This window comes from Haemaphysalis longicornis, unplaced genomic scaffold (genome assembly GCF_048455015.1).
Source record: "Haemaphysalis longicornis isolate Haplotype H1 unplaced genomic scaffold, Haemaphysalis longicornis Haplotype H1 scaffold_8, whole genome shotgun sequence".
NCBI classification, from domain to species: domain Eukaryota; kingdom Metazoa; phylum Arthropoda; class Arachnida; order Ixodida; family Ixodidae; genus Haemaphysalis; species Haemaphysalis longicornis.
The window spans coordinates 84,188,988-84,201,429 of NW_027526445.1; the positions used below are offsets into that span (position 1 = coordinate 84,188,988).

A 12,442-nucleotide genomic window follows, 5' to 3' on the forward strand; every position below is an offset into this window, starting at 1 on the left:
CCTATCGCCAAAATAAACAGATTGAAACAACACGGTGCGCTGTCTGCCTATGATCGCGCTGGCTGAAGCATCTATACGGGTATACGTACGGTATGGGGTTTGTAGCTGCATGCAACCGTCGCGTCCTGCTTACTCGTTCTAATTAGCATTAGGCCACGGTTGAAGTGCTGATACACGGAAACAACAGAAGACTAACATGGCGACCGCCCGCTTGAGATGATTATCCCAGATAGGGAGTTTATTTTGGACGTGGTACTATACAAGGAACCGAACGCCATCTCACAAATGGTGTTAAGTGGTTCTAAATCCTCCCTTTTGCCACACGGATGGGCAACGGTACTACCATGGAGGTTCGTCCACATTTTTAGACCATGCCTAGGGAGTACATTTTTTGCTATAAGTACTTTTCAGGGCACATTACTTGATTAAAACTCCATTTCCGGCTAGTTTGCGTTTACAGTGTACGAGATAACAGGCTGTTTTAGCACGGCCTTTCTTGCCTTTGCCTACGGTAAACTCTTTTTTTTTATGTGTCACGCTACGTAAACACCGGGAGAGGAATGTAGTAGAGCATCTCATCAGTTTAGCGTATCGACACGCTAATGATTTGCGAAATGACTAGCCGGCTGATCTTCAAGCGGAGTGCCGGTGCTTCAATATTTCACGTCTACTGACTGATTGGTTGTAGGGTTTATCGCTCCCACACAATGCAGGCGATGAGGCGCGCCATAGTGGAGGGCTCCGGAGAATTTTCACCACTTTGGGATCTTTAACGTGTGCCGAAATCTCGTATACCCCGCCGTTTGCGCTTTTCGCCTCCATCAAAAAACACGGGTGCTGCGGCGGGAATCGAAACCCCGAACTCGCGCTCAGCTGCGTTACCATTTTACGACTATCCAAAAAGTCTAAACAAACGCTTTCCCATTAGTATTCAATGCAACACGACCATTACTCTATGTGAATATTATCTTACCTAAGTACGCTCCATAAAGAAAGCGTTGAAGCTCTTCTGGCACTTCTTTCGTGCAATCGCACAGAACGCCATGAATCGAATGCCGGTTTTGGCGCCTACATTTTATTTGACTTCAAAACTATCCAGACATGCCTTTCAAACGAACACAACGTTACAACACGCATTGTAAGCCTGAACCGCAATTGACAGGCTACCGGTTGCCTTGTCCTGCCCATCGAAAATTCGGCACTTACTTCACGCACGGTTTGCGGGGACGAACAGCAAGTTACTTAACTCTGACGCTCTAACCGAGAAGGCTTTAGACACGCACAGTGCACATACCCGATGCGAGGTTGAGTTGTACGTCGCTCGAGAAAGATAGTCTAGATCATGGGAAGTACTGTCCATCCGCATAAGCAAACCGTCGCATTTCATCGCGAAGCGAACTCGTCAAAAGCAGACACACCCTGCTTCGGTCGCTTGCTTGGCTGCATAGCTTCGTTCGGACAGTCATTGATGTCTTGACGATACAGGGATGCGCGAGGGCAATGTGCTAACTACTCGACGTGTTTAAAACCACAGGAGCAAATAACTTGTTCCATGGAAAGCAAATTACGGTCCGCAGAAGAGCGGAACCGTGGATGGTGGTCGCGCCACTTCCTGCCAATTTACGCATAAGCGGCTTAGTGTACGGCGCATGAGCATTGCGAACGACGCAAACAAATAGCGCTCGCTAACTGTTTGCGTACGGCGGCGAACTTCATTCTAAAACACTCTGACTTCAGTAGCCCGCAACGTCGGGCGTACGCTCATCACACCAACACTTCCTGTGAAACAGACGCTGCAGCTATTCGCCATGCACGAGTACACAGGATTTCGCACCGACTCAAATTGTAGCATTAAGCAATATCGTAATCATGAAAACTGTTTTTTTCCTTCGGGGGTGGGGGGGGGGTCATCGGCCATACCATTCTGAATACCTCCTGTACACACACACACACACACACACACACACACACACACACACACACATATATAATATATATATATATATATATATATATACATATATGTAGCGAATCAGAATAGGAAATGAGGGGCTCGTTGAAAATAACACAGAAATAAGGATTGGCAGTCGAGAAAACCTCGGAAAGCAAAGGGGAGGATGTGGTAGATCATTGAAACAGATTAAGAATTTGGAAAGAAAGAAAGAAAGTGAAGAAAAAATGCCCGCCAGGTGGGATCCGAACCCACGACCTCCAGAATACCGGTCTGGTGCGATAACCACTACGCTACCGGCGGGGCGATTTTCCCATTCACTTTCTGGGGTATTTATGTTAGGTATGTTTGTTTCCTGTGCTTGGGGGTGGTAGCCAGCGCCATTCAGACTAATCGGGGTGAAGGGGACCTTCTTTTTTTTAACCCCCGGGTCGTGACTCGAGTGTCTACGACATGTCCAGAGTGGTTGACCAGCTTTGAACCCTCTTAAGCTCCCTTTGGCAACAAGACTGCCAGAACAGAGGCCCTCGCTATGCATGTAGCGAATCAGAATAGGAAATGAGGGGCTCGTTGAAAATAACACAGAAATAAGGATTGGCAGTCGAGAAAACCTCGGAAAGCAAAGGGGAGGATGTGGTAGATCATTGAAACAGATTAAGAATTTGGAAAGAAATATATATATATATATATATATATATATATATATATATTAAAAAATGTTTACTTCATTAACCGTAGTGAAAAAGAAAAGAGCCTAACCACACCCCTATGCCTCCTTTGGCGTTGTAGACTGCTGACCTATCTTTCTGTATTTCCTCAACGAGCCCCTCATTTCCTTACTATATTATTCTGCGAAAGCGTAGCGAGGGTCTCGGTTCTGGCAGCCTTGATGCCTAGGTAGCATAAGAGGGCTTCCCGCCAGTTACCCGCTCATGACAGGCTGTAGACGTTCGAGTCACGCCCCGGGGGTTGAAAAGAAGGTCCCCTTCTCCCCGTGTGGTCAGAGTGGCGCTGGCTACCACCCTCAAGCGTCAGATACACTTCTAGTAAATATAAATAGCCCAGAAAGTTAAAGAGAACACAGTCGCCCAGATAGCCGAATTGGTAAGGCATTCGACATGTAATCGAAAGGCGTGGGTTCGGTCCCCACTCTGGGCGCGTGTTTTTCTTTCTTTCTTTCTTTGTTCTGTACATTAAAAAAATGTTTACTTCATTAACCGTAGTGAAAAAGAAAAGAGCCTAACCACACCCCTATGCCTCCTTTGGCGTTGTAGACTGCTGACCTATCTTTCTGTATATATATATACAGAAAGATAGGTCAGCAGTCTACAACGCCAAAGGAGGCATAGGGGTGTGGTTAGGCTCTTTTCTTTTTCACTACGGTTAATGAAGTAAACATTTTTTTTAATATACAGAAGAAAGACAGAAAAACACGCGCCCAGAGTGGGGCCCGAACCCACGCCTTTCGATTACATGTCGAATGCCTTACCAATTCGGCTATCTGGGCGACTGTGTTCTCCTTCACTTTCTGGGCTATTTATATTTACTGGAAGTGTATCTGACGCTTGAGGGTATATATATATATAGCAAGTTCTCTTTGCTGAAATGTAGGCCACAATCGTGGTTTTACCTTGTTCGAAGTTTTTCTTCTCTTATATATATATATATATATATATATATATATATATATATATATATATATATATATATATATATATATATATATATATATATATATATGGTTGACCAACCCTGGTTGAGCACTCTCGACATGTCGTAGACACATGAGTTACGGCGCGGGGATTAAAAAGAAGGTCCCCTTCACCTCGAGAAGTCAGAGTGGCGCTGGCTACCACCCCCAAGCACAGGAAAAAATTTAAATTGACATAAATACCCCAGAAAGCGGGGAGGAAAATCGCCCCGCCATTATCGTAGTGATTACCGCACCAGACCGGTATTCTGGAGGTCGTGGGTAAGTGAAAAATAAGTGCTATTACCTGAGTGGCAAACAAACTGGGCATCCAGTTGGGAATTATTCAAACAGGAAGTACAGATGACTGCGCTAGAAGAAAACTGCACGGAGGTATCTTGAGAGACAGAGGGAGCAAGTTCTGCCTAGTAACCTCATATCTTTTTCTAACGGAGAATGTCAGTCGCCTTGGTCGAACATAAAATTAGAACGGTGCAGTCACAGCAGAAGTGATAGACGGGGAAAAATAGAGCAAGGGCAGAAAAGGTAGTTCTGGGAGAATCGAACAACCAAGAGAGCGCTTGCATCAGAAAAAAAGGTGCGCAAGTAGAAATCGGATAACCGAAACTGACTACAGAAACGTGCTAACCACGTACCAGGCCCATATAGAGGGTGCTTGTGAGGAGTTCTATGAACCACTTTTTTCTGTTCACAAAGTACATGACAATAGGTTCAAAGACGAACCCTTAATTAAATGCCCCAGATAGAAGACTACACGAAAGATATCCTTGAGATTTCAGTCACCGTTTATGAAATCATGAGCGCCATTGATGAGTTAACCCCAGCAAAAACACCAGGTGCGGATTGATAGGGAGCGTCTTTATATAAGGACTCTAAAGGCTGGCAATGTTCTGTTAAGTTTACGCGGAAGCGCACAAACACAACAGGCTACCACCATAATTCACATTGTCTCATACAGTTTCAATACCGAAGAGTGAACATGTCACTAAACTCCGGAATGTGTCGGCATACCATACAATTAGTCTTTCAAACGTAGACTATAAAATATTATTTAGGGTATTAGCTGGCCCTTTGCAGTCGGTAATTAAGGAAATAGCCGGTCCACACCATACATGTGGCATATAGGGTAAAATTATTCTAACCAATACACACGTCGCTCGAAGTGTTCTTGAATTTTCTGAAGGTCTAGATCAAGCTGTAGCATTGATACAAATAGATTTGGAAAAACCATTTCGCAAAGTATTATATGAACTGCTTGTAATAATTCATCAGCGTATCAACGTAGGAAAAATTATTATGGGTGGTGTACAGAAGGCATACAGGGACTCCAGCCCAAGCATAGCGCACCACACGTCGGTAGGTGCGCCAGTTAGGGTCTGCCGCTCTGTGTGCAAGAAGTGCCCCATTTCCTCGTTGCGGTTTTGTGTTTTTATTCAAACGTTTTGTTTAAGTAATATGAAGAGTAATAAATTGCGTATTGTTTTGTTAATCCTGTCAAATCCGCGTACTAGCCTACCCTAAAGACGATAATGCATTGTTTTGCCCGGACACGAGTAGCATCCGTGAAGCGTAAGCGTTCTCAAAAGGATCTGCCTATACACAGGCAGTAGCGTCAACTGGAAGAAGTACCTCGGTTTCTGGCACGGCCATTCGATGTCCAAGCTTCGTATTTTTGCGGGTATCTGCTGAGTAGAAACGCCAGGGAAATAGTTACGCATCCCACTCGACCATTATCGTGGCAGTTATCGTTTCTAGCTTAAGCAAGCCACCAAAATCCGCGATAAAGCCAAGAAGTCGGGGGGAAAGCAGCTGTCTCTGTTCGCACGTGCGATAGTGTGCAATGTTTTTCATGTCAAAACTCTGGTAGGTAATGGAGATTTTGCTTTGCGGCGTGCCAACGTGCAAAGTTTGCACATGGTTTTGCTGTATTTATATGGTATTCAACATGTTAGCGCACATGTTAGCGCACGACCGTGTTCTTCTTCTGCGCGATTGGCGTGATCACTGCTTGTGCAGCGTTTGTCAAGCGCGTGGGTAGATTTTTGCGCGAATTTGTTGTTGCCTCTTGTGCTTACGACGGTGTAAATCATGGCTCTTTACGTAAGGTTGCTCTTGTTTTCACGTTTTTCTTTCGAGTAATTAGCCATTGCGGCATAAACGAAGCCGTATAGACACCTTCTGCACACAACTTCGCCAATACTCTTGTATATGTTCATATACAGTGCACGGCCAGAGCGAATGTGGGTCAGAGTGTAAAAAAAATGACAGTGCCACCCTATGTCAAGGTCGTTTTCTTCAAGTTAGAGGCGCGAGTACTGCCGGTTAAATGTTATACGATAGAAAAGGGTTTATTCGTATGTTGGGGTCTTGACTGTTTGCTGTGTTAGAAGCCAGGGACCGCTGAGCACCTATTATTCTTGTTTGGAAGGGGGTGTTTCTATAGGAAATTTTCCAGAGAACACTGAAAAAAGATTTCCCATTGAATAGCCAGAGCGTAAGGTTCCTTGCCGTTGAAAATGAATGTGTAGTTCTAGATGAACTGTTGATGTTGCTGGCCCTGCGCAGCATATGGAAGCCTGTAATGGCAGTCCTCCAAAGTGATGCTTATGTAACGCCGAGCAGAGAGTTGTCCGTAATAGTGTACGCGACATAGCAGAAGTGTACATGGGATAACCTTGCCCTCCGGATTGTTTCAAAGTGTTGGAAATTGTGGTAAGGCTTCTGCCTTTTTAACAATGGAACACTAGCAAGTGTTGTGCTTGTGTCTTTTCAGTCCGTGTAAGTTTTTTTTCTGGTTATTGTGACATGTATGTCACGGAGAGGCAATAAAGAAAAAAACATCTGGTTAGCTGAGGTGATAGAGCTACTTCTCCAGTATGCTGTGGTTCCCGGTTTCAATCCTGGACCACGACGAATTTTTCTTGAACTGTGAAGTTTCTGAGAAAGCTGTTTAGCTTTCTTTTGTATCCGTACGGCTGCATTGAGGTAGATGTGAAACTGACCTTCGCCGAAACTTACTCCACCTTGGAGATTTCCCCTAAAACTGGTCAATTAATACCTAAAATATGTGATCCAAGCGCGATAGCACGCAACAACCAAAGAATTGTTTAAGTTTTAGCCCCACAAGAAAGAGGAAGTGGCAGCTGCCGTTTTGGACATTCCACCTCTTCTGCTGCAAATTTTTATCTTCCTATAATACAATGTTATCATCTGCGCAGGAAAATGCAATGAAAGAACATAAAAGATTCTTCAATTGCGGCGTAGTTGTTTAAAACGTATTTGCAAAAAACATTAGCTCAAACGTCCGCGAAAAATCCGCTTAAAACGAGATCTCAGTCAAAAAATAACGGACGCAATACGGACAAATCACAACTCCACCCAATACCTAAACTGCAGCCGTACACGTGTGAAAACCGGAACAATGTACGCCTTTACGATCGTTAGAGCACATTTGTTGTCTTGAATAGTCCTGACCGCTGTAATTTGAACCTGTATTACCTGCGCAGCAGTGAACCACGATGTATGCACCCTCTTGAACGGATTCAGCTGTTACTAGATGACAAACACCACCTAAAACACGTACTTTCATTGGCGGAGTAGAGAGAATTTAATATAAATATAGTCCACTTTCATTCTGTGCTAACTAGCAGAGGAGTGCGTTACACTGTTTAATTTTACACTTAATTTTATGGGAAAATTAACTGCGCACTACTAAAAACAGGTAAGACATTGGAGTTTTTTTACCGGCAGCAATTTTGCGTAACATTTTTTATCGTTTTATCTAATAGCACATTGTAGTTTGTCTATTGTTATACATTAAAATTTGATGTAATGTTTTTGTTTAAACAATTTACTTTTTAACAAATTTTAACAATTGTGTTTTTTGCGACATACAATGTTTTTGGTTTTTGTTGGTATTTCAGTATACACCTAAGCAACCCGACGATTTTAGGCTGACTTAATTGTACGGTGTTAGGCAGCTTATTAGATGCGACTGCATCTCATTCACTCGCCTTGTCCCTCCATACGGCGTTGTTGTCCGTCCACACCCCTCCCCCTACACTATATAAAAAACTAAAAATGAAATAACGACCCCGTGGGCGGAACGCGAGGTACATTGTGCTCTTCCCACTGCGCCACAAAACAGAGACAGAATCAAATGCTACGAACGCGCCTTATATCCTTGACTCATTCAAACTACGTGAAGATGCTACTGATACAACGCATGATGGGGCAATGATTAACACTTGCAATAAAAGAAAAGAAGCTCCCACTTACAGCAACAATGATGGAGTAAAGGTCTTTGCGACAGCGAAGCCCCAAGCATACCACTTAGAGATATTAGCCAAGATTGGCGAATAAAACATAATAATAATCATAAAACATAATAATCATACGCGTTCCCGACACGTTTCACGCGATTTCAGAATCAATCCAACGGAAACACCAAGTGAACCCCACGATGCGTCGCATCTACACAGGGTTCCCCTCGCGGGGAGGTGGGCGCAATTTTCCAACGGAAACTGTGCCATCTCCAATAACGCGGCAATTGGTGTAGCTAGAATCATGCATGCAGTGTATAAGTGTATGATGCCATTTAGGTGATGCGGTTTCGATGTATAATGCGGTTTCGACGTTATGATGAATTGTGAGTTAATGCTTCGATGCTGAGAGCTCGGCGTCTGATGCTCTAACGGCTTCGTGTTTTCCACCGGCGAGATGACACTGTTGGATGCAGAGGTTTAGGCCGTTGCTATAAATGTATTGCGTCCTCGAAGCATGAAACGTTCTACCGTGATACGCTGAAAAATGACTGTCACAATGTGTTCTTTTAGTAGGCATTACCTTCTAGCGCACGTCGTTGAAAAACGAGCATCGCGCTTTTTAAGTACTTTTAATACATGAGTTGCCGACAACCCGACCCCTGATGGGCTTCGCCCCTATAAACGGACCCTAAACTACCAGTGAATATAGCTGGTTCTGTAGCGCTTCCGTAAGGAGCAAGCATAATCCTACGGCAGGTTTCACAGGACGTCCAATGAAATAATACATAAAACTGCACTGGACGGGCCGGTGCAGCATAGAGAAGTGGAAAGTGCTTGATTTTAGCCGGTTTGTATTCTACAAACGGCGGGCACCGCCTTGTGGGAACTGCATATTCAAGTACCCATTCCTGATACTGCTGACGTTTTCACAGCTAATACAAGTTCAGACGTTTTCATGGTGTTTAAGGTACAGTACGGAAATTATTACTAAAACTTTACGGTAATTTTTTTTTCAACGAGAAAAGGTTTAGTTAGGTACTTGGGCTGCACCTACAAGACGCCAGAAAAACACCACCTCTAATTGCTATGACTCCTGTGTATTCAATGTGTATTGTATACATTAGAGTTACGCCCATGCTGCCCACAATGTCTATGTGGTGCCCTTAGGGTGCCTTTATATCCCGATCTAACGCTGGCGTTGTGTTCACCTGCCGTTAGCAGAGCAGGCGGCCTAGACTGGTCCAAGTCAGTTAGGCACGGTCTCTATCTTTCTTTAAACGCTGGGTTCGATAGAATTCGCATTTTGAAATGTGGCTCCATAACGTTGGTTACCCGAAGCATTGGGCTGCGACTCTACCTTAAGATGCTTACCAGAGAGCACAAGTTGGTCGTGCTTTAAAGGCTACAAATTGAGCTCTATATAGTAGCACTGTTGTGCGAAAGCGTTTGGTAGGGCATCAGCAGTATTGTGTTCTAGCGACCTCAAAAGCATTACCTTGACATCAAGTACCGTTTCACGTATACTCCCAAAACGTACTGGTCTTAAGGAACGAGCGACGTCGTCCGCACAGGTCTGCTGTATGCCTGCTGCCTTGTCACAGTAGCGGCCAGAGATTGATCGGCCCTCAGCGAGCGTCTTCCCTTTAGGCTGTTCGTCCCCTTTCCAGATGTCGGTAGCCTACCAGCCAACAATGCACCCACTGCTGTACTACCATCGTACCTCAATAGGCGCGTGCGCGAACATCACAATGTATCCGAAGTCATCACTTGGCTCTTGTACAGAACGAGTCTGAAGTGTTCGAGGAACGGTCGCTCCTGTGTCTATGTCCGTCTTCGCAGGCAACAGCGCTGCAGCGTAGGCGTTCCCTGGATTGAGCGCGGTTTTTTTGGAAACGCGCCTCCATTGTCCGGTGGCAATACTGAGTTTTAAATGGCAAGTGTAGCATCATTACACAATATCAGTGAGATTTTGCATATCCGCCGATACCACGACCGATTATTCGGTGGTGACCACGCGGACGAATCAGCCACTGGGCTGGTTTTTTATACGTGCCCGACATGCGGACGCATGTGCAGTCACGGTGGGCACTAGCATGGCTGTTTTCAGTGCTCCCAAGAGAAGAAATCGCAGGCCTGTGCCGACGATGTCAGCCGTGCTTTGCCACAAGTAGATGTGGGGAGTATTCGTAAAACAGTACTTGATGTCCAGGAAATGTTCTGTAGCTCGGTAGACCGCGATACGGCTGCTGCTGCTGCCAGCACAAACGCTTCCGCACAACAGTGCTAAAATTGAGCGCTCACTTTGCAGTCGTAGAACCACGACCAACTTGTGATCGCGCGGAAGCAACTTCAGGTTGGATTGCAGCACAAGGCTTTACGTAGCCAACGTTTTCGCCGCACATTTCACATTGTCAAGTCAATCGAACCCAGCCTTAAAAGAAACAAACAAACTGCGCTGCAGGGAGAATTGACTTGGTGGAATCCCGGGTGCCGGTTGTGGGGACGGGAGGTGATCCAACGCAACCTTTACAACGGATTAGGCAAGAATCGCAACGACCGCATCCAAAGATTGTTGGCGGAATAGGCGCTACCCTAATGTGTTGTATACATGCAATTGAGATTTAGCGTTAGCATAATAATGTTCGTACTACTGCAATTCCTGAATTCTTTTTAGCTATGAAAACTTCAGCAATATCAAGAATATTTACTTTAACACGCCCTTCCACTCAAATGGGTGCCCGAGGGTGCAGAGCTCAACCCTAGTAAGCTCAAGAACGCTCCTTTTCCATGCTATGGGCGCCCACAAAGTGCAGTTTTATAAATAATTTTATTGGACGTGCAGTAAAGGTGCAATTCCTTTAAGATTGTTTCTTACGGGAATGGTACAGAATCAGTTGTAGTCATTGGTATTTTAGGGCCCGTTTTTTAGGGGCGAAAAACTTGAGGGTTCGGGCTGTCCAAGTCTCATGTATTCACTGCACTAAAATAACGCGATACTCGCTTTCCAACGCCTTGCGCTAGAACTTATTGCGTACTGAAAGAACACACCGTAACACTCATTTTCAACGTTTCATGCTTGAATGGTTCGTGCTTTTATTCACGAGACCTTTAAAGAAAAGCTGTTAACCTTTGAAACCAACAGTTTCGTCTCCGTGGGGAAAAATGCGAAGCCGCCAAGGTATGAGACGCCGAGCTCTCAGCCTCGAAACCTTAATACATAATTCATCATAACTTCGAAACCGCATCACCGAAACCACATCATACACCAATAAACTGTATTCATGATTCTAGCTCCCCCAGGTTTAGCGTTATTGCAGGTTTCTCAAGTTTTCCCGAAATGGGCTGCCTAATTACAATTAGGTTAGCGCAAAACCCGCTGGGTTGCTTAGCTCTATAATGAAATAACAAAATACCCCAAAAGGCCCACTGCTGCAGCAGACGAAGATTTAAATATATTTTAATAATGTACTTTGCTTTAAACTAAAACACCACCAATATTCTAACATATAACGAATTGCAAACGTTATTGTGTAGCTAAACGCAAGTAGAACTAGATAAAATATGCTATGATAAAGCAATATTTAAATATTTAAATTCGTTTATTAAGAGTTAGGTAATTTTTTCTTTCAAATTAGTTTACAACAGTCATATAAGTAGCGGTCTGGTTACCTTTCACCGTCGTTATTTCGAAGGGAAAGTAGGATTTCTCTTTATTGTATGGCGTTGATCACTGGCTCAACGCTGTCGCAATTAAATAGGGAGCATGAAGCACGTTCATTGGGAGTGCAGGTAAAGCAGACTCGAACTTCAGTTGTTTGAGGAATATACAACACTACAAATGTACTCTACCGATCGTTAAGGGTGTAATAGTGCCAGTTTTGACACGCGTACTGGTGTAAATGAGGTATCGAGCGGAATTCTTATTTGTCCGTATTCGTAAAGGTTCGTATTGCGTCCGTTTTATTGTGACAGACATCTCGCTGTAAGCGGAATATACGGAGACGTTTTAGCAACGGTTTTTGTAAACACGTTTTAAACACCTGTTCCTCACTTAAAGCATATTTTACGTGCTGACTTCCGCGTATTTTTATAGAGATGATAAAATGTTTTTATACCAAGATCGATTTTTTGCAGCACAAAGGGGCGAATGTGGAAAGATGGCAGCAGCCGCTGGTTACTTCCTGCGTAAGTAAAACGTAAACAATCGTTTGGCGTATCGGTGCTTTCGCGCTTGGACAACAATTTTTAAGGCTGTGTCATTGATCATGTAATATGATAAGTTCCTATTTGTTACGTACGTTGGCACAAACCGGCTTCCGGCGTGATGACTAGAGCGTTTCTCTGTTTTGTCTGAGCAAAAACGTTCATGAGACTTGCGATTTTTTTTCTCAACGGCGTGTCTCCTTGGAGTCAAGCCTACGAAAGTATAGCTGGTATGTGTATTCGTCACGCGGCGAAAAATATTATAATTTTCATGTCATGTGCTAATGAAGTTTTGGTTGTGTGCTTGCCCAA

General features: G+C 44.1%; 1 non-coding gene across 1 annotated transcript; it reads left to right on the plus strand.

The window, feature by feature from the left end:
- The first annotated feature begins 3,037 nt into the window (after nucleotides 1-3,037).
- Nucleotides 3,038-3,109, plus strand: Trnat-ugu (transfer RNA threonine (anticodon UGU)). The gene has a single exon. It is a non-coding gene; the product is annotated as a tRNA-Thr (tRNA).
- The last annotated feature ends 9,333 nt before the right edge of the window (nucleotides 3,110-12,442 follow it).